The 24,068-nt window shown below is 38.2% G+C and overlaps 1 long non-coding RNA gene across 2 annotated transcripts in view; it reads right to left on the bottom strand.

Annotated features, from left to right (window-relative positions):
• LOC129059043 (uncharacterized) overlaps positions 1 to 19,228 on the bottom strand; it is a 49,211-nt gene extending 29,983 nt beyond the window's left edge. Inside the window, exons 1-2 of one of the 2 annotated variants that reach the window (XR_008524660.2) lie at positions 19,143 to 19,228; positions 18,040 to 18,234 (exon numbers count right to left, since the gene is read on the bottom strand). This is a non-coding gene — a long non-coding RNA (uncharacterized LOC129059043). Of the gene's footprint in view, positions 1 to 18,039; positions 18,235 to 18,390; positions 18,509 to 19,142 lie in introns of those variants that run through there. The other variant, XR_010139755.1, reaches the window with a different exon arrangement.
• Between the last annotated feature and the right edge of the window lie 4,840 nt (positions 19,229 to 24,068).

The raw sequence follows: 24,068 nt of genomic DNA, 5'->3' as shown, positions 1-24,068 counted from the left end.
TTTAGGTCAGAATACATTTCTAAATTAGTCATTTCAAACTTTTGCAATAATATGTACAGTATACTTTTCTCTCTTAGGTAAATGGATGTACATACTCAAAGTGCAATTTCAAAACAATACGGGCCAAAATAATCCACATTCACCTGAAACAGAAAATTGAGGCAGTTGGAAATTGCTCTGGAGTTTTCTTTGGGAAATCAGAATTGAGAGTTAACTTGAAATACCTGAAAAGTAGCTTAATTCTTTATGCACGCTGAAATCACGAGTAAGACGCTTTCTTTTCTACCTAGATCATCAGTGAAAAGGAAATTATCTAATTTTTTTTTAGTTTTTTGGGGAAGACGTAAAGAAGTAGAATGGTAGATGAGAAGAAGCCTCAAAATGCCCCTGACCTAGTATGAGACGCACCAAATTTTTTTCACTGGGTTTATAAACCATTTATGTATATCTTAAATACAAGATATTTTCTCTCATTTCCCTTTCATTGGGTTATATAACTATCTAACTGAACTTTTTGATGGATGGATGTTTTGGGCTATCTCCAACAGCAAAATTGTTCAGACTTATGACCAAATTCAGTTATTTTTGGAGCTCTCAGCTCCAAACCAACTGCAACTCTACATCTATTATTAAAGAGGAATTTTCTACAAACAGATTTCATTGTTAGAAGCTTTACTACCAGAAGTTAAAATCAAATAAGAAAGCATTCTGAATCATGGGGTGAAAGCATAATTAAATACTAACTTAATTTATGTTAAATACATACCAACTGGTTATAAAGACCATGTGAGAATCCACAAAAGGCATATAAAGGCATAAGTTACAAAGTAAGAAAAAAAAAGTGTACTTTCAAGTGATTAAAACCATTTTATGTTTATAACTTTTTAGAAATTATGCTTACAAAAAAACAGAAAGGAATTACTATCTAGACAAAATGTTGGACTTCTTTTTTTACATTAGAATGGTGCATATTTATACTTTTTTACCACTTTTTTCTCTGTTTTCCAATTTTGAGTCATTTTATTGGTACTATTTTCAAATGTAAAATAAATAAATATAATAAATCTGAAAAAAAAAATGCACTTTGGAACAAGGAGGTAAAGAGCGACAGAGATTAGACAGAAGATTGACCTGAGTTTAAACTAGAGATGTAAGGACAGGGGAAGTTGGAAGGACAGTCACTGGTGGTGGAGGGGACCCAAGTAACTCCAGGCTTAGCTCCAGGTCCTCAAGGAGCACATGACGATAAGCACTAACTTCACTCTTGAAGCTCCAAGAAAACAACCTCAGGGGGATTCAGGGGACTCCCTTATTTTCTCTCCAAGGAAACAAGGAATCTTGAGAGAGGAAAAGGAAGAGGGTTCATCATTCATCTTTAAATCTAGTCCCCTTTTAAAAGCCTGAACTCTGGGCTGAATTCAATCCTACCTTCCTTCCACTTCAACCAGGAACTGAAGACTATCTCCCCTTCCACTGTCTGGAACCAATTAAATGAATCCCCCTCCCTCAATTGTATCAGCAAGCAATTACGTTACACTATTGGATCAAAGTTTAAAAGGTTAAAAATGCAAATACCTAAGTGGATTTATGCCTTAAGGCAGGAGAAGATCATCATCCAGAGGGGGACGATGGTCACAAGATGGGAAAGTTGAAGCCAATAAAGACACTTTCCCAGCATTCACCAACATGCCTAAGCTTGGTCCTGTTTACTATCCTGGGTGGGGGTTTCAAATGGATAAATGGAAATTGTATGTTATGCCATTTCATCCCGTTCAGCCAGACATCCACAGGAGTCATGGTTCCAGCCTAAATTATGTATGCCTTGAGATTTGGACATGTCAAGGTTGTCTAGAGGTAGAACAGACCCACCATAGCAGGAGTTGCATGAAGAACACAGGCCACATGTGGAAAATAACTGATCCTAAGGGAAGAGTTACTCAGGAACATGAATTTGACTCAGTCCGGATGCCCCAACTTCAGAGGAAAAAGGAATTATTAGCCAGCAGAGCATGACACTGAGGTCTAAGACTGCCCTCCAGCAATGAACCCACGAGTCTCAGGGAGTAAGGCATGCAGGTGATACTGAAAAAGTACATAAAATTTTCAAAAACTTTAGAATGACAGGACAGCACCTCTGTAGGGCCTGCACCTCAAGAACAAGAGAGAGTTCTCATTTAAATAGATGATCCTACATGATCTCTATGAAAGAGATGAACATGCATCTGTCATATACTGTTACTCTCCACATGCCTGTGACTTAACATGGAAGAACAGCTCCAGCAAAGCCTGACCTCAGCAGCTGTGAACAGAGACCATGGCAACAGTAGCCATGAATAAGAAATATTTTTTACCTCATTGAGGCACAGAATATAGAAGAAACTACCACAAGATCTTGCAGTATCAGAAATCAGCATGATGTTGGCACTGTGGAATGTTTGCAGTTTGGTTCAGTGTCATCACTGTAGGCATCAATGGGAAGTGACAGTAACATGAGCACATAGGAAACCCTTGGTTTTCCTACTGACCACCAGTCTACAATGCACACACACACCCTATGCACAAACAGGCACACTCATAACCCTTTCATCCTGCAATTTAAAAAGTACCCACTAGGGTCTGGGTGCGGTGGCTCCTGCCTATAATCCCAGCACTTTGAGAGGCCGAGGCAGACAGATCACTTGAGATCAGGAGTTTGAGACCAGCATGGCCAACATGGAGAAACCCTGTCTCTATTAAAAATACAAAAATTAGCCAGGTGTGGTAGCAGGAGCCTGTAATCCCACCTACTCGGGAGGCTGAGGCAGGAGAATTGCTTGAACCCAGGAGGCAGAAGTTGCAGTGAGCTGAGATTGCACTGCTGTACCTCTGCCTGGGTGATGGTCAATGCTATGTGCTCAGGATTTAGTGGTCAGGAAGACTGGTGTGACTCCTGACCACATATTGCTTAGTGGCCATGTTACAATGTCAGCTTGCTCCCTGACCACCATGGATTTGTCCAGGAGTGGGCACATGGCTCCAGCTGGGCCAGTCATGGTGTTGTTACCCTTTTATGTCCAGCTGGGCCGGTCATGGTGTTACCCTTTCATGTTCATGCTTGATTGTACGAGCGGAGAGCACCTGACCAACACCGAGCCAATGAGAGCCTTGCCTGGAAATTCTAGAATTGACAGAGTTGGCAGTGCCTTGTGGATGCCTAGTTCACAAAATACAAAGATCAGAAACTATCAGCATGTGTCTTGGAAAGAGCCAACCTGAAGAAAGAGGTGAGAATAAAGCAGATGCAACAAGGTGAAAAGGGAGGAGGAGACTCCTGTTCTGGTTGAATTCACTGACTCTTTTGCTCCTAAGACCACTGCAATCCTGCCATGGGATTTCATCAGCTAACCAAGGTTAACTGGGTTTTGTCACTTGCTGCCAAAAAACTCCCAACATATTAACGCCCACTGTGGCTGCAATGAAAGAGTTCTCATAAGACTTATTGAGAATTGAAGCCCTCGGTAGCAGGCACCACAGGAAGAATGAGAGCAAAAGAGGAAAAAATGCTGTTGACCTGTTATAGCTATTAGTGAGCTTGGATGTGCCTTGATTGTGTCCAGAAATATGAGGGTGAGAGGAGATTCTGCAAGAAAGGGTAGACCTAATTAAATAATTTGTTATTGCCAATGTGATTCAGTATTTAGCTCCCAACTGGTATGATGTGAAGAATCAGAGGTTACTAGGGTAGGAGACATAGTAACATTACTTTACACAGTTTATGAAATTTCTATTTGTTATTTATTATAGCACAGGCATTTTTTTTATAAAGAAGCTTTAGTCATCAGAGATTTATTCATCAAAGCATCATGTTTTTCTAACCAAAACTTGGGGTCAACTAGATATATCCTTACCCTCTTTCCTCTCATCCTTTTAAGGGATGTCTCTCTTGCACTTAATTCTTTTATCATTTTTAAATTCTAACTTTGTGTCACAATTTGATGAAAGCTGGTGGCTAGAAGCTCTTGGCAATTGTCACAAACCCGCAACCACAATAGTGTCTGTATCAGAGAATCAAAGGTCCTTTCTCTCCATTCCTGGTTCAGTGTTTTCCCATCTGCTAGACCTCTAAACCAGACTCAGCTGCTTTTCTTGACAACTGTTTTGTTTATTTAGAATCTATTTTTACCAGAATTGTTTCAACACAATAAAAATATCAGATCTGGTTTTCATGGGCTTTCCAGATAAGGCAATAAACACTACCAAAGAAATAAAGAGGAAAGAGAGGGTTCTAGGTATACAAAGCTATACAAGCCAATTATCAAACTATGCATACAATGTTTTCTGATGGCAAGAAGTTGCAGAAGTTTATTCATTAATTTGGCTTAATTTTCCACCCTCCTTCTTAACAGGGCAGCGCTATGAAATTAAAAGTAACTCCTATTTTTGTGTGAAAGCCAGTTTCATAATTAAGTAACACACTCTGGACCTTGTCAGATAATGAAAAGTAAACATGTTGCTTGTGCACATACAGCATAATTATTCATGCATAAACACACACATTTTACTTTCTCAAAGACAGGAAACAGCCTGCTACCTTAAATATCTTGCTGTGCACAGAGGTTTTTCATATTTGTTTCCACTTTACTCTTAACATTGTTCAACCAAAAAGAGATTATCAATAACCTGAGATTATAATTTAGAAGTCCCTGTAATTTTTGTTAAAAGTGTAACTGTGGCATCAGGAATCAGATTGAAAGAAATCACATTTTATTTTATTTTATTTATTTGTTAGAAGCAAAAATGAACACTGTTTAATAACCAGAGTTTTGATTTTAATGAGCACAATGCAAATATCAATACCTTGTTCATCCTAACAGAAATGCATCTGTTCAGAAGGTGATTAAAATCCAAAAAAGCCCAAGGGCTTCCATGGCATAAACACAGCTTGGGCTACAGAGCTCTTGGCTTTGGGACTGAGCCAAACCTTCCAGAGTGCTGGCAGGAACCCCACTCAGCATCTCCCTCTAGACCAAAGGGAGAAGATGTAAACAAACCCATTAATCACCAGCAACTGGGAAGTGCTAAGATCCATAAGTTTCAGTCACCAGTATAGAAACTGATAAATTGCCATCCATCACCCCTCCTGCTAAGCACACATATGGATTCTTATTTAGCTGTGAACTTGCTAACAGTATGGAATATAGAACACCAAGCAGAAAGAAGAAGAAAGCTTTCCTAGCCCATTTTGTACTTCTATAACGGAATACCTGAGACTGGGCGATTTATAATTAACAGAAATTCATTTGGCTCATGGTTCTAGAGTCTGGGAAGTCCAAGATTGAGGGGCTGCATCTGGTGAGGACCTTTTTGCTCTGTCATAGTGTGGCAGAAGGGCAAAGAGAGAATAAGAGAGAGCACAAGAGTAAATTCATAGCCTCAAGTCCTTTTATAATCAGCATTAATCCATTCACGAAGGTGGTACTCTCATGACCTAAACACCTACCATTGGGTCTACCTCCCAACACTGCTGCATTGGGGATTAAGTTTTTCATACATGCTTTTGGAGAGAGATATTTAAGCCATAGCATTCCCCCCTTTACCCTCAAAATTCATGTTCTTCTCACATACAAATTACATTAATTCCATCCCAATAGCCCCAAAAGTTTTAAATTGCTCCAGTATCAGCTCAAAAGTCCAAAGTCCAGAGTTTCATCTAAATCAGATACAGGTTAGCCTCAAGACATGATTCATCCTAAGGCAAATTTCCCTTGAGCTGTGGGCCTGCAAAATTAAACAAGTTATCTACTTCCAAAATACAATGGTAGGACAGGCATAGGATAAATAGGATAGACATTTTCATTTCAAAAGGAAAAAATCGGCAAGAAGAATGGGGTAACTGGTCCCAGGTGAGTCCAAAACCCAAGAGGGAAAAACAACATTAAATCTTAAGATGCCAGAATAATCTCTTTTGACTCTATGACTTGCATCCTGGGAACACTGGAGTGGGGATTAGACTCCCAAGGCCTCAAGCAGCCTGGCTCCTATGGCTCTGCTGAGCACAGGTCATGCTGCAGTTCTCATAGGCTGGAGTTGCATGCCTGTAGCTCCCTCAGGCTGGAGTTGCATGGTAGTAGCTCTACAGTTCTGGGGTATCTGCAGCAACCCCAAACCCACAGTTCTGGTGGGGATTGCTTTAGTGGGGGCTCTGTGTCATGGCTCTGTCCCTGTGACAAATTTCCTTTCCTAAGCCCCCAGACTGTCTAATACATCCTGTGAAATCTAGGTGGAGGTTGCCGTGGCCTCACAGCTCATGCACTCTGCTTATCTGCAGAGTCAGCATCATGTGAATGCTGCCAAAGTTTATGGCTTGTGCCCTCCAGAGCAGGAGCAGGAGCCACAGCTGGGCCCACTTGACCAAGGCTGCGGTGGCCGAGAAGCATTGTGCTAAAATATGGGGAGCAGAGATTTGAGGTGGCACAGGCCAGTGAATGCTGAGGGCCTATTGGCACCTCTCTGGAACCCTTGCTTTCAAGGTTCTAGCCTGCATCCAAGATCTCTAAAATGCCTTTAAGGTCATTGTCCCATTGTCTTGATGAATAGCACCTGGCTCCCTTCTATCTGTAATAATCTCTGTAGTAAACAGTTACTTGACTACATCTTTGGTTTTCTCTTTTAAACACGTCTTCACTCTTTACAAGGCCAGGCTGCATATTTTCCAAATCTTTCCATTCTTCTTCCATTTTCATTATAAATTCTGTCTTTAAATAACTTCTCATTTCTCTCATTTTCCTATGAGTGGCCAAAAGAAACCATGTACTGCCTTGAATATGTTGCTGTTTAGCTATTTCTTCTGCCAGATATCTTAGTTAATTACTCTTAAATTCCACCTTTGATAAAGCCTTAGAGCATGAACACAATTTAGCCAAGTTCTGTGCTGCTTTATAACAAGGATGGCCTTTACTCCAGTTTCCAATACCCTGTTCCTCATTTCCATCTCATACCTTGTTATAATTGCCTTTACATAGTTCCACCAATATTCTGATTTCAACCACTTAAGTAATCTCTAAGAAGTCTCAGACATCTGGGCATGGTGGCTCACACCTCTAATCTCAGCACTCTGGGAGGCTGAGGTGGGCAGATCACTTGAGGTCAGGAGTTAGAGACCAGCCTGGCCAACATGGTGAAACCTCATCTCTATTAAAAATACAAAAATTAGCCAGATGTGGTGGCACATGCCTGTAATCCCAGCTACTTAGGAAGCTGAAGCAGGAGAATCACTTGAACCCAGGAGGCGGAGGTTGCAGTGAGCTGAGATCATGCCACTGCACTCTAGCTTGGGTGACAGAGTGAGACACTGTCTCAAAAAAATTACAAAAGAAAAAGAAAAAAGAAGTCTCTACAAATATTCTCTTCTTCTGAGCCCTCACCAGAATGACCCTAACCATTCACTCACTGCAGTTTTCTAGCTTGCTCTTCCAAATTTTTCCAGCTTTCTAGACTTTTTCTAGCCTTCTCTTCCAGCCTTTATCCATTACCCAATTCCAAATTAATTTCCACATTTTCAGTTATTTGGTATAGCAACAGCCCCACTTCTCAGAACCAACTTTCTTAGTCTGCTTTGTGCTACTAAAACAGAGTATCTGAGGCTGAGTAATTTATTTATTTATTTTTATGGGTTTTTTTTTTTGAGACAGAGTATCTCTCTGTCACCCAGGCTGGAGTTCAGTGGCACAATCTCAGCTCACTGCAACCTCCACCTCCCAGGTTCAAGCAATTCTCCTCCCTCAGCCTCCCGAGTAGCTGGGATTACAGGCACCCACCACCATGCCCACCTAATTTTTATATTTTTAGTAAAGACGGGGTTTCACTGTGTTGGCCAGGCTGGTCTGGAATGCCTGACCTCAAGTGATCTGCCCACCTCAGCCTTCCAAAGTGCTAGGAGAGACTGAGTAATTTATAATGAACAGATATGTATTTGGCTCATGGTTTTGGAGGCTGAGAAGGCCAAGATCAAGGGGCTGGCATCTGGTGAGAGCCTTCTTGCTGCATTATCCCATGGTAGAGATACAAAGAGAAGGTAAGTGAGAGCAAGAGCATGAACTGACAGCATCAAGACCTTTTACAATTGACTTTAATCCCTTCATGAGGTTAGAGCCCTCATGACCTAAACATCTCTCATTAGGCCCAACACATACTTTTTGCGAGGAACATTTAAACCATAGCAGATATTACTAGTGGGACTTATTTTGTTTGTTTATTTTTAATACAACTTACCATCGTCGCTTTTATTTTTGTACTTAACATTCTTAACACATTGTCTTAGGATATTTACAATTCTAAGGACATATAATTACATTCTGTCACCTGAGATACAAGGATCAATTGTTCATTTATTCATTTATTCTTTCTTTTAAAAATATTTATCAAACATTTACTAGATTCTTGGCACTGTTTCTATTCTGATGAAATACAAGAGAAATAAAAGATATGGAGACATAAAAGACATAGTTTCTTCTTTCAATAGCTTATAATCTAAGTGCATGGGTAGGTGAGAGAGAGAGATATATGAATTTTACAATTGTGCAAGATAATATATAAAATTAAATTAGAAAGATAAGAGAGTTTACAATGACTAAGAGGTTCTGCTGGTGGTTAATACCAAGGTCCTAGTGGTTATTGACTGTGTAACACTACTCGTGATTCTCAATTTTTGACTTACCTAAAACCCAATGAAGTTTTATTGGACTATGTTTAATAATGGTTTTCTAACTTAAGTTCTAGTGGGTATTGAATGATCATGAGCTCAAAAGTACATCCCCTGACAAGTACTTGGGTATGACCAATGCATTCCATGTTTCCACTTAAGTGTGAAAATTGAGTAAAACATATGGGCCTAAGACCAAATGGGGCTTGTGCCTGTGTGACAATATAGGAAAATTTAGGCACCAAATTTCTAAGCCACAGGGCTGTAATTCTCTACTTGGGCTGCACAGTAGAATCATCGAGGAAACTTTTTTAAAAATTGAATGCCTAAATCCCACCTTAGACTAATTGAATTCAGAGCATCTGGAGGTGGGACCTGGATATCAAATTTTTTTGAGCTCCTTGGCTGAGTTTTCAAGTTGAAGGTAGGTTTGCAAAACACCGCCACAGAGCATAAACACAGTAAATAAATCCTTCACAAAATCTTTAACCTTGAGCAGTGTAACTTCCTAATGTATCCTCTGGGATTTTCTGATGACAAACAATTCGCTAGGTAATTAACAATGTTACTTGCTACATGCAGGATAATTAGCCAGAGTCTTTTTAAAAATTGAGGAACTTCAGTCAAAAATTTTCTCATCCTTTTTGAAATTTTGGTCTTTTTTTTTCTACTAAGGCCAATATAGTTTGTGACAATAAAACCATGCCACGTATATAAAAGATTGATAATCTTTTATTCTATATTGTATGGGGCACATACACAGCTCATCTTAGACTGAAATCATTCTATGTCCAGTTTAGATGGTTATAAGAACAAATCACATCACTGTGGTGCTTAACTGTAAATTGCTACCTATTCCATCAAGACACAGTTCTGCCTGATTCTGACCTTCAAAGTAGTATTGAGGCACTGTAGAAGGTCTGGTAACCGAAGTTCTATATTGAGGTCATGAAGCTTGTTCTCAACTTTGCCTGCAGATAGAGATGAAGGATGAGGGAAACCAGAAATTATGTTCTACTCCTAATCAATTTCTCCATGTGCTAATAATAAAGAGAATAAGTGTGTCTAAAGTTCTTTTTGTTTCTAATGTAGCTGCAGTGATTCCTATCCTGGCTGCATATCCAGTGACCGAGGGAAAACATTCAGAGGCACACATACTCAGCCCTCAGCCCTCAAGATTATGATTTAATCCATCTTGAGTGGAATCTAAGAATCTATATGTTTAATGGAAACCTCCAGAAAAATCTGATGCAGTCAGTCTGAGTAACAACTCTCATAGAGTTACTATCTTAAAATAAAAATAAGCTTTGTGATTTATCAAAATGATACCTGAAATACCTTTTAAAGAGGATGTCTAATAATTACATAATTTGAAGTAGAAGGTTATCATTCTCTAATAATGAGGTTAGTTACACTCTGTGTTCTTGACAAATAAACTGACATTATTTTCCACGTCTATTTGCTTACTTTTAAATTACTGTGGGTTGCCCTTAAAAAAATGAACGTTCCAAAAAGGCAGGAAATTGGTCGATTTTGTTCACAGATCTTCCCCCAAATCTTAGAACAGTTCTTAGCACATTGAAGTTACTTACCAAATAATGAATGAGTGAGTAAATAGATAATGAATGAGTAAATACTTAAGACATGCTAAAAAAAAGTTGATAGATTTATAAGAAAGAGAACCTACCTATAAAAGTAGGGACAGAAAATCTTCCTTAGAACTTTAATTTAGCCTAAGTATTTTAATTTTTTATCAGCTTCACAATATACAGAAAAATTGCTAACCCAGTCAGAAATTTCCCTAAAATATAAAAGTTCAGGAAAATTGAATTGATTTTATAAATCTCAGCTAAGCAAGCTTCAATGTCCAGTAGACTTGATTTTATGTGATCTTCCTCACTAAATAAATGCTATAAGGAAGTGTCTTAGAAGCTCTTCTGTTTATAGGATTTGATGGCCAAACCCAGACTTTCCAAATAGTTGTATTGCACTTAAGGTTTTTTAAGGTATTAAGTTTAAACAAGATTTAAATAGGATACAAATTCCCAGTTGGTCTCTTCTGATTTTTTTGTATCACTTATATCAACAATGGCTAAAGAAAATTCTCTAAACAGAAAGAAAATGACTAAAGAAGGAAACTTGGAACAAGGGGAAAAAAGAAAAAGCATGACAAGCAAAAATATAGGTAAATACAATAAACTTTTCTGATTCCCTTGAGAATTCTAAGTTATATATGATGGTTAAAACAAAATATAAGACAGAGTTTGACTCTAGAACTGTGGTTCTAAATACACAGAGAGAAGACTAAAAGGAGTTAACTTTTCTATACTTCACTTAAAGTGGTAAAATGGCAACACTAGTAAACTGTGATAAGTTATGTACAGATGTTGTCATACCTAGGACAACCATAAAGAAAACTATACAAAGAGGTACACTCAAAAACACTACATATAAATCAAAATTTTAAAATTTTAAATGTTCAAGTAACCCATATAAAAAAAACAGAAAGCAAAACACAAAGTGGCAGACGTACACCTTGACATATTCATAATTAAATTAAATGTAAATGGTCTAAATACACAAATTAAAAGAAAGAGATTGGTAGAATGTATTAAAAAATATAACTCAACTATGTGCTGTATATAAGAAACTCACTTGAAAAATAATGATGTAGGTTGAAAGCAAAAGGGTAGATGGAAAAGGATATATTATACAAACATTATTAAGAGGAAAGCAGGAGTGGTTATATTAATATCAAAAATGTGAACTACTGAATTAAGAAAATTACCAGAGATAGAGAGGAATATATCATGATAAAAAGGTCAATTCACTAAGAAGGATAGCAATTCCAGATATGTATGTACCAAACAACAGAGCTGCAAAATATGTAAAGCATAAGCTGACAAAACTGAAAAGAGAAACAAATAAATCTGGAGATGTCATCATCCCTCTCTCCCAATAATGGATAAACAACTAGACAAAAACTCAGCAGAGATATAGCACTTAACAACAGCATCAACCCTAACTATGTAATCAATGTTTATAAAACACTCCATCCAATAATAGCAGAATACACATTCTTTCAAGTGCCCAAAGAATATATACCAAGATGGGCCATATCTTGGGCACAAAGCAAATCTCAGAAACTTAAAAGAATTGAAATCTTACAGTGTATTCTCCAGCCACAGTAGAAATTAATAAGAGAAAAATAACAAAAATTTCCAAACACTTGGAAGCTAAGCTACACATTCTAAATAATGCATGGGTCAAACAGAAAGTCTCAGAGGAAATACACTGAACTGAATGAAACTATGAGATATCGAAGTTTGTGGGACATAGGTAAAGTAGTGCTGAGAAGAAACTTTACAGCACTAAATGCATATATAAGACAGCAGAAAAAAAATCAATAAATAATCTGAACTCCTACTTTAACAAAGAGCAAGATAAACCTAAAGCAAGGAGAAGGAAGTGCATAATAAAGATAAGAGTGAAAATCAGTAAAATTGAAAACATAAACACAAGTAAAAATCAACAAAATTAAAAGATGTTTCTTTGAAAAGATCAATAAAACTGACAAAATTCTAGATATACTGACAATGAAAGAAGAAAGAAGACACAGATTGCTAAGTCAGGAATGAAACAGGGGATAACACTATGAATAAAAATTAATACATAAAAATGGATGCAAAAAGCTACAGTGGTGTAATGCAAACAAAAGAAAACAGGAAGAACAGTATGAATACCAATTAAGCTAGAATGTGAGGCCAGACATTAACTTGAAACAAATTATTTTTTAGGCTGGGCACAGTGGCTCACACCTGTAATTCCAGCACTTTGGGAGGCCAAAGTGGGCAGATCACCTGACGTCAGGCATTCGAGACCAGCTTGGCCAGCAAGGTGAAACCCCATCTCTACTAAAAATACAAAAATTAACCAGGCGTGGTGGTGCATGCCTGCAATCTCAGCTACTCGGGAGGCTGAGGCATGAGAATTGTTTGAACCTGGGAGATAGAGGTTGCAACGAGCAGAGATCACGCCACTGTACTCCAGCCTGGGCAGCGGAGCAAAACTCTTTCTCAAGTAATAGTAATAATAGGTTTTAAATTATAAAATCTACAATCTGCAAAGATGATATAACAATGTTTATATGCCAAATGTGAAAAAATTCATGCACATACTCATTCAACAAGTCTATATTGAGCATCTAAAATCTGCTCAGCATTATTCATAGAGATATGTCAGTGAACAGACCAATTCTCATAAGACAGACAAATTTCTCACAATCATAGACCTTACATATTAGTGTGAGCGGTAATAGTCAATAAAAAAGGAATACATAATACAACAAAATAAAGCAGGAGAAGAGGTTAGAGAAGAGTACTGAAGACTAGGATGTGATTATGAAGGAGGGCCTCTGGGAAAATGTGCTGTTTAAGCAGAGCTAAACGAAGCTAGAAAGCAACCTGGGGGTCCGAGAAAACACATTACAGAGGGCACGAAGAGCAGGGATTAAGACCCTCAGGCAGGGACAAGTTTGAAATGTTCAAAGACCAGTGAGAATGGCGTGGCTAAAGCTGATGGAGCAACACAGAGTAGGAGATGCAGTTGGAGGTAGTCAGGGCCATGCGAAGTATTGCAGGAAATTTTTATGTTATTAATGAAATAACAAAATAAAGATTTTAAGATTTTATTTTAAAAAGATCACTCCAACTGATGTTCTAGAGAACTGGCTGAATGGAGGCACATGTGGATGCAAGAAGGACAAGTGAAGAGGCTTGTTGTACTAATAAAAAGGAGAGATGATGGCAGCTTGGATCAGGGTGGTAGCAGTGAAAGGATTAAGAACTGACTGGATTCAGGATATAGTTTAAAGATCATAGATTGATGTGAGATATGAGGGAAAGAGAGAAATTAAAGATAATTTTTAAGTTTGTGGCACAGATAATTAGTTAAATGTTAGTGTCCCAGTGATGGGAAAGACTGAGAGAGCAGCAGATGTGAACAGAAAATCAAGAGTTCTGTTAGAAATGCCCATCAGACAGCTAAGTAGTATATCAGATAGAAAGCTGGATATGCAGCTTATAGCTCAGAGGAGAAGCCAAGCCTGGAGAGGCTACTTTGGGAGTTGTCAATGTATAAACCATTATGAAAGCCTTGGTTGAGAAAATCAGAGAAAGCTTGTATACGGAGAAGAGCAACAGGCCTAGTCCTGAGCCCTGGGGCTTTCCAACATTTAGACCGGAGAAAGAGGAGAAGAGCCATCAAGGAAACTAAATAGGAGGTGTCACAGGGTAAAAGGAAAATTAGGAGAGTGAAGTGCCCCAGAAGCTAAGTGAAATATTTCAAGGAAGGAGCAATTTATTGTTTTAAAATGTCACTAAAGGCCGGGCATGGTGGCTCACACCTGTAATCCCAGCACTTTGGGAGGCTGAGGTGGGCGGATCACCTGAGATCGGAAGTTTGAAACCAGCCTGACCGACATGGAAGAACCCTGCCTTTACTAAAAATACAAAATTAGCCAGACTTGGTGGTGCATGCCTGTAATCCCAGCTACCCGGGAGGCTGAGGCAGGAAAATCGCTTGAACCCGAGAGGCAGAGGTTGCAGTGAGCCGAGATCGTGCCATTGCACTCCAGCCTGGGCAACAAGAGGGAAACTCCATCTCAGCAAATAAATAAATAAATAAAATGCCGCTGAGTAGTTAAAGATAGTGTATTAATCTGTTCTCACACTGCAATATAGACACTACCTGAGACTGGGTAATTTATAAGAAAAGGAGGTTTAATTGACTCACAGTTCTGCATGGCTGGGGAGGTCTCAGAAAGCTTACAATCATGGCGGAAGGCGAAGGGGAAGCAAGTAACTTCTTCACAACGTGGCAGGAAAGAGAGAGAGCGAAGGGAGCAGTGCCACTATTAAGCCATCAGATCTCATGAGAGCTCACTTACTACCATGAGAACAGCATTGGGGAACCTCCCCCATGATCCAATCACTCCCCACCAGGTCCCTCCCTTGACACATGGGGATTACAATTTGAGATGAGATTTGAGTGGGGACACAGAGCCAAGACATATCAGATGGAGACTAAAAACTAATCACGGGGGGTCATTTGGAGTCACTAAGAAGTCAAATTTTGAATCCTAAAGTCAAGTTTGCAGCAATTATATCACTTTATATGGAAAATAAAGAAATTGTAAGATAGAAAAATTTGTCAGAATGTTCATACTAGTGGTGAAAACAGATGCTTCGTCTTATATTTGACATTACTTATCTAGCTTGTTCCTGCTCTATTACACTAAAAAGCAGAACTTTTTATAGTCATAGTCCCAAAATAGTATACCGTATGTAGGAATTTATCATAGAAATTATTTCAAATTTAATTGGCCATTGATACTTGTTATGCAATCTCAAACACCCAGGCATTTTATTTTCCAAAATTATTGTTTACATATTTCCACCTTGTGAACATTGCACAATGATTATTCGTATTATTAATAAACATTGTAACAATAATTAGAGCTACTTCACTGCTTGTAAAATTGTAAGAATCCTGAGGCAGAGTTTCAAGAGTTCTTTGAATGTTTTAGACAAAAGCGGGTCTGGAAATGTAATGTCAAGAGTATTATTATCATTTCACTTACTTCAAATAAACTGTAACAGTTCAAGTAGTGCCACCAATGTATGTGGTACTTTGTAATAGCACTAGAGAAAGACAATATGCCCTTGTTCCTCAAAGCTATTACTAATCTCTCAAAAACATAAACAAAAAAATAGAATATTTACTTACAAACTCTGAAGATTTACGGTCTTTACAAGATAAAAATGAAGGTATTCTAACGATGACACTAAGGACATTTAAATTAGACTAATGTGCCAAAGTGCTTTTTCAGCACTACAAATTTCCCTTGACCACTTTGGCCATGTCCTCAAGAAGGGAAATTGAAAATCTATACTAAGTAATACAGCACATGATAGCTTTTGCTGCAGAACAAACAGCGTAATAGCTCAGCAGCTTACAACAAGTACCCATTAATTCCTCTTGTTACTCAAAGACTGTGGGACTAGGCTTGGTCCTGTGAACTCAGTTGGGCTCATCAGACCTCTTGGGTCTTCTCATTCCAAAACCTAGGTTGAAGGAGTAGCCACTCTCTGAGACCTGCTGTTCTCATGGTAAAGGGCAGGAAGCAGGAGTCCTAAGAAGCACCCAGGTGCATTGAAGCTAATATTGGATGGGACAGCTGATACACTCACATATCATTGGCCAAAGTGTGTCACAGAGAACAAACAATTGAGAATAATCCAGCCTATCACAATACTATGCTGCAGTGATATCTCCCATCCACCCCCAAGAATTCTTCAGACACAGTAGGAGCTAAAGCTAGATATGACACTTTCCTATACAGCTTTCTCTTGTAGAACTGGGTGCAGCCATTTTTAATACTTCCTGAATGCTTTTAGTGCTACTTTGGGGAACCAACAGCTTCTTTCTCCCAATATCTTTTGCACTAGTATCCATCTCTGGGACTTTAGGGAAGTTTGTGACCACTCAAATTCAGGTGGGTTGCTGAAACAATCTAGACGTCCTATGATTGGGGCAAAGATTCAACAGTAGTAATACCCTAGGAACCACTACTTTCAATTTGCCATTATTCATTTTATTTTTTTTAAATCCTATATGCAAACTGAAAACAGAAAATTTTAATTTTATTCTTCAAACCACATAATATTCACATTAGAGTAATAAACACTCACATAATAAGCACTCATGTATGAAGTATAAGCCCTTAACATAAAACTGTCGTCAAGACTATTTGTTTAAGAGTTGATTTTGAGGAATCGCCACACTGTCTTCCACAATGGTTGAACTAGTTTACACTCCCACCAACAGTGTAAAAGCGTTCCTATTTCTCCACATCCTCTCCAGCATCTGTTGTTTCCTGACTTTTTAATGATCACCATTCTAACTGGTGTGAGATGGTATCTCATTGTGGTTTTGATTTACATTTCTCTGATGACCAGTGATGATGAGCATTTTTTTTTTCATTTTTTTCATGTGTCTGTTGGCTGCATAAATGTCTTCTTTTGAGAAGTGTCTGTTCATATCTTTTGCCCACTTTTTGATGGGGTTGTTTGTTTTTTTCTTGTAAATTTGTTTAAGTTCTTTGTAGATTCTGGATATTAGCCTTTTGTCAGATGGGTGGATTGCAAAACTTTTCTCCCATTCTGTAGGTTGCCAGCAGCCCCATTACTGGGTATATACCCAAAGGATTATAAATCATGCTACTATAAAGACACACGCACACGTATGTTTATTGTGGCACTATTCACAATAGCAAAGACTTGGAACCAACCCAAATGTTCATCAATGATAGATTGGATATACCATGGAATACCATGCAGCCATAAAAAAGGATGAGTTTATGTCCTTTGCAGGGACATGGATGAAGCTGGAAACCATCATTCTGAGCAAACTATCACAAGGACAGAAAACCAAACACCGCATGTTCTCACTCATAGGTGGGAATTGAACAATGAGAACACTTGGACACAGGGTGGGGAACATCACACACCTGGACCTGTTGTGGGGTCGGGGGCGGAGGAAGGGATAGCATTGGGAGAAATACCTAATGTAAATGATGGGTTGATGGGTGCAGCGGGCCAGCGTGGCACATGTATACCTATGTAACAGGCCTGCATGTTGTGCACATGTACCCTAGAACTTAAAGTATAATTAAAAAGAAAGGAGTTGATTTTTCTCTCCTCAAAATATATTTATTTCCATAGCATGCAGTATATGCCAGATGCTAAGCGTTTTACACAGATTAACTTATTTAATCTTTATGACAACCCTATAAAGTAAGTACTACCATTAGTGGTACAGTTTGGATGTTTATACCCTCCAAATCTCATGTTGAATTGTAACCCCCAATGTTGGAGGTGGGGCCTGGTGGAAAGTTTTTGGGTCATGGGGTGGATCCCTCATGAATGTCTTGGTGTAATCCTTATGTAATGGATGAGTTCTCACTCTGTTAGTTTGTGTGAGATCTGGCTGTTTAAAAGAGTATGGCATCTCCCCCACTCTTTCTTCCACTCTTGCCATATGACACAACTGCACCCACTTTACCTTCTACCATGATTGTAAGTTTCTTGAGGCCCTCACCAGGAGCGGATGCCGGTACCATGCTTCCTATACAGCCTGCAGAACTGTGACCCGATTAAACCTCTTTTCCGTATAAATTACCCAGACTGCAGTATTCCTTCACAACGATGCAAAAACAGCCTAACACAATTATCATGGCTATATTATAGAAGAGGCTACTGAGGAACAGAAAGGTGAGTAACTTGTTCAAGATAACATACCAGATAAGTGGTAGAGCTGGGATTCAAATCCAGGCAGTCTGGCTCCAGAGTTCATGCTCACATCCATTATATTATGCTGCCTTGCCTTTCACTCAGAATGTCCTCTATTCTTCAAGAAGCTATGTTTAATTTCTCCAAGCAAGTCTCATTTCCTGTGCTGTTTTAAACTTTAAACCCCTGCATTTTCTCACACTCCTGATTAGAAGGAAACACAATGGAGTTCATATTTATATCACATTTCACAATTAACCATGCTGAAATTCAAGGATATTAAAAAAGGACTTGCCTAAAGCCACACACCTAGCAAGTGGCAGTTAGAACTTCTTAAAGACATACATCTGTATGACCTACATGTGAATTGTGCAGTTCTCCTTCCATTGTATCTGAATGCCTTTACTGTGTAAGTCTTCTTTTCTATGATCCAACTGCTCTTTTTAAATGGATGGTCCAACACACACTGGGGCCTATCAGGGCAGGGCGGGGGTTAGAGGGGAGAGCATTAGGGAAAAGAGCTAATGCATGCTGAACTTAATATCTAGGTGATGGGTTGATAGGTGCAGCAAATCACCATGGCACAACTTTACCTATGTAACAAACCTGCACATTCTGCACATGTACCTGAGAACTTGAAATAATAAAATAATAAAATTAAAAAGGCAACAATTTCCCACAACAGAAAAAATAATTGATGGTCCATGTCTATTTTACAACCTAGCATTTGCTCAACTTTTTTCTCCTCCTCCTTCTCTCTTTTTAGATATACTATTCAAAGATGGATATGTTTTCAAATATACTGTGTCAATTTTATAAGGATAATAGTTTAAAACAAATGAAATTCACATATTTCGAGACCTTGTTATAAACAATAGTTTCAAATTTCACTTTATAAAAATCTCTTATATGAGTGGTTAGAAGAAAGAGTAAAATTTCAAACAGTGAAACTGAAAGGAAATAGGCAGCAGAGGGAGATGAAAACAAGGATAAGCAAAAAAATAGCTACATAAGCTATAAACTATGTCTCTAATTCCTGTAAATCAAGAATTGGTTGTAAGTGGATATGGTTAGAAATTTTGTTGGCACATGAAATTATTTGGTAAAGTTACCAGTAATGTATGTATATTCTCTTTTCAGCATTATGCCAGTTTTAATGTAAATCATGCTCTTTGATCAATAATGCCTACCTTTCTGTGGCAGGACAAAGCCTTAAGAACTTGGAACCCAACAACTGTGAGCCAAGCATCTGCTGGACTATTCCATTGATACATTCCAGTGGCCTGTCTTCCTTGGCTAGTATTCAAGGGAACGCCACATGACTAGCGCAAAATTGTTTAGTATTTTTGTTGAGGACTCTTTGTTTCTTTCCTATGTGGGAGACTTTTTGTTTTCTTAAGAGACCATTATCATATTGTGCTTCTAGGGAAAGCAGGTTAATAATTTTATTTTTAAAATGTACTCTAATTGCCACTTACATACGCGAATAACTAAATACCTGTAATCAGTTCCTATACAATTTGCCTAGGAACATGTTTGCATGCTAACTTATATGGGTAAGGTGAATACGATAGGAAAATTATTTAGGGTATATTGTTAAAATAATTATATGTTAATGCATACAATGGCATATATCTTTATCATAAATATAATTTTCTAAAAGTATTCAATAAGACTGTCTTGTTTACCAGCCTTAGGAATTTCACATGTACTCAAGAAATTCAAAGAAATTATCTCCTATCATACTTGTAATAATCAGTTCTGGCTGCCATCCATTGAGTATTTATGATATGCCAAATACAATACTAAGTGCATTCCTCACAACAACCCTATATGGTAGATACTATTATCTCCATTTTACATATGAAAAAACTGAGGCTCAGTCTGATTGAGCAAGTAGCCCAGTGTTACAGAAAGTACTATTACCTACATTTAGATCCAGGTCTGTTTGACTTCAAAGTCCATGCTATTAATGACTGTGCTACAGAGACTGTGCTCCTGAAAATGAGCCTGGGCTATGGGAACAGGAGCTATCTGTGTTTAATCGCCTTTTGCAATAAAAATACAAACATATTTCTGTTAAATTTACTAACTTTTTTTACTTTCACAAACACTACTAGTACAATTCTCCAAAATCAAACGAGATTTAATGAGGAACAGGAATACAGATTAGATGTCTGGTCTGCTGTCTCCCATAAAATAACCATGAAGATAAAAAAGAGACAAAAACTGACAATACCAAAGAAAAAGAAAAAAGATGTACCAAATTTTCCAGGTAATTTCCTCTAAATGCATTGTCAGTGAGGACAGATTGAAAAGCAAATTACTAGACTCTATACCATATCATCTGACTCAGAACCAAAAGATATTCACGCACACACACACACACACACACGTGCACCAAAAAAAAAGTCTCTGGCTCATTTCCCCTTTGTATACCTAATGACAGAATAGTGTCTGAAACCTTAAAAAAAATTGTTATTTTCAGAAGTAGTCAGAGTCTTGTCCTCTCCTTATATCACTTCTATCAAGTTTTTCCCTTTTTATTTTTCTATTCCACTAGTATAAAGTAGAGATGAGTACTAAATTAGTGTCCTAAGATGTTTTGTATTTGAAAAAAAAATAAATTAGACACAGGAGAGCTGGGAGTACTGAAATGGGTGTACTCGTTCATGTATGACACTGTTCAAAGAACTTCAATTGGCTCCTCTGCACAACTGAAAGCACAAGATTCCATTTAGTACTGGCACAGTCACATTTGATGAATGCCAACAGAATAAAAGTAAAAGGCTGCATCCTGGCTTTCAGGTTTAGATGTGAAAGAAAAAAGTTTCCTGAGCCCAGATGAACAGAAAAAGGGAACTAAGGAGACCACACTTTGTAGAAAAATGCAATCCTAAACAGTTCTTCCCCAGTCTGGCAGTGCATCCAGGAAATAAACAATGGAGCCTACTAATATATGAGAAGGAAAAGATTGGCGAGGGGATGGTTAGAGAAGGAGAGAGTTCCTTAAAGACTAAGAGGGAGTTCATTGCTCTGAAAATTCTTTTCTTCAAAATTATATAAGAATTTTCCAAGACTCCATTTCCTGACAAAGACCTAAGAGCCTCTAAAAAGCAGGAGCAGGCATCCCTATGAAAGAAAAAGGCTGAATTAAATACAGAGATATGAAGAATATTGGCTGAAATAAGAAAATAATATAATAGTATAATGAAAATCTTCTTTTGGTACAGTTAAAGTCAGAATGGACACTGCAGAGAATTAAGAAAATTACGCAGAATGACAAATTTGAAAAACCCGTGTAAAACATAGAGGGAAAATGCAGAGACAACACAACAAAGAACAAAACAGAGAGGGAAAGCGTACCCACTCTAAGACTTGAAGGTGTCTGTGAAGCACAAATGTGAATACTCTGAATGAAATACATTTAAATGATACTTCTCAATGATACTACTCTGAACAGAAGTATTAGGTTGGTGCAAAAGTAATTGCAGTTTTTGTTGTTACTTTTAATGGCAAAAACTGCAATTACTTTTGCACCAAGTTAATATTAAGACACTACCAAATGTATGGCATAAATGAAGAAAAGTATGGTTCTTACAGAGCTTGAAACAGTTTACCACGTTCAGGCTCAATTATTATTTGGATGAGAAGCAATATAAAGACATTTAAGGTATATTCTTTCTGTTAACAGACCCCTACTCAAATATGCTTATGCAAATAGAAAGATTTTATGAAAGGATACTTCGGCATCAGGCAGGACAACCAAGCTGGGGAAGATCATGGAAACAGCCAGACCTCAGGAATAACTGCAGGCCAGATGAAGTCCTGATGAAGTTAGAAACTTTCTCCATCCTCCTTGTTGCATCTCAGCATTTCACGTCATTCTTCTCACAGAGTACAGAATAACTTTCTTCACACAGCAAAAAACTTAGCTGCCGAAAGTTCCAAGAAAGAGTTTGAGCTCCATCATCACAGGTCATTAGAGAAATGCAAATAAAAACCACAATGAGATACCATCTCAGGCCAGTTAGAATGGCAATCATTAAAAAGTCAGGAAATAACAGATGCTGGAGAGGATGTCAAGAAATAGGCACCTTTCTGGAGAGGATGTGGAGAAATAGGAACACTTTGACACTGTTGGTGGGACTGTAAACTAGTTCAACCATTGTGGAAGTCAGTGTGGCGATTCCTCAGGGATCTAGAACTAGAAATTCCATTCAACCCAGCCATCCCATTACTGGGTATATACCCAAAGGACTATAAATCATGCTGCTATAAAGACACATGCACACGTATGTTTATTGCGGCATTATTCACAATAGCAAAGACTTGGAACCAACCCAAATATCCAACAATGATAGACTGGATTAAGAAAATGTGGCACATATACACCATGGAATACTATGCAGCCATAAAAAATGATGAGTTCATGTCCTTTGTAGGGACATGGATGAAATTGGAAATCATCATTCTCAGTAAACTATTGCAAGAACAAAAAACCGAACACCGCATATTCTCACTCATAGGTGGGAATTGAACAATGAGAACACATGGACACAGGAAGGGGAACATCACACTTCGGGGACTGTTGTGGGGTGGGGGGAGGGGGGAGGGATAGCATTGGGAGATATACCTAATGCTAGATGACGAGTTAGTGGGTGCAGCGCCCCAGCATGGCACATGTATACATATGTAACTTACTTGCACATTGCGCACATGTACCATAAAACCTAAAGTATAATAATAATAATAATAATAATAATAATAAAGAAATAGGCACCTTTTACCCTGTTGGTGGAAATGTAAATTAGTTCAGTCATTGTGGAAGACAGTGTGGCAATTCCTCAAGGATCTAGAACCAGAAACACTATTTGACCCAGCAATCCCCTTACTGAGTATATACCCAAAGGATTATAAATCATTCTGTTATAAAGACACATACACATGTATGTTTACTGCAGCATTGTTCACAATAGCAAAGACTTGGAAACAACCCAAAAGCCATCAAGGATAGACTGGATAAAGAAAATGTGGCACATATACACCATGGAATACTATGCAGCCATAAAAAAGGATGAGTTCATGCCCCTTGCGGGGACATGGATGAAGCTGGAAGCCATCATTCTCAGTAAACTAACACAGGAAGAGAAAACCAAACACCACATGTTCTCACTCATAAGTGGAAGTTGAACAATGAGAACACATGGACACAAGGAGGGGAAGGTCACACACTGGGGCCTGTCGGGGGATGGGGGGCAAGGGGAGGGAGACCATTAGGACAAATACCTAATGCATGTGGGTCTTAAAACCTAGACGACGGGTTGATAGGTACAGTAAACCACCATGGTACATGTATACCTATGTAACAAATCTGCACATTCTACATATGTATCCCAGAACTTAAAGTAAAATTTATAAAGAAAGAAGAAAGAAAGAAAAGAAAGGAGGGAGGGAGCGATGGAGGGAAAGAGAAAGAAGAAAAGGAAGGAAGGAAGGAAGGAAGGAAAGAAAAAAAGAAAGAAAGAAAGAAAGAAAGAAAGAAAGAGAAAGAAAGAAAAAGAAAGAAAGAGAAAGAAAGAAAGAAAGAAAAAGAAAGAAAGAAAGAAAGAGAAAGAAAGAAAGGAAGGAAGGAAAGGAAGGAAAGAAAGGAAGGAAAGAAAGGAAGAAAGAAAGGAATTTGAGCTCAAGGGCAAGATCAAAAGCCATGGAGATGGACTCAGATTCAGTCAGTTGTTACCCAACCTGCCACCAATAATTATTTAGAGATAACTACATACAGCAGCTCCCAAGCAAGTATCTGAATGACAGGTTGTAGAGTTAATTCCCAGAAGAGGGATTAGAATCCCAGAAAAGGTGGTTGGAGGATGGCATCCAGACCAAACAATGGATGTTTCCTGAAGAATTTAACATACCTCTGCTAGCTTATAACAATGATTCTAAATATGAAAGAACAACGCAAATCAGAAGTAGAAGAGCTCAGATAAACCTGAGGAAAATAATTTAAGATAAAAAATTTTTCAGAAATAAAGACTAAT

This window comes from Pongo abelii, chromosome 3 (genome assembly GCF_028885655.2).
Source record: "Pongo abelii isolate AG06213 chromosome 3, NHGRI_mPonAbe1-v2.0_pri, whole genome shotgun sequence".
NCBI classification, from domain to species: domain Eukaryota; kingdom Metazoa; phylum Chordata; class Mammalia; order Primates; family Hominidae; genus Pongo; species Pongo abelii.
The sequence above is the reverse complement of the archived record's forward strand: the minus strand, read 5'-3'. Positions and strand labels throughout refer to the sequence as shown.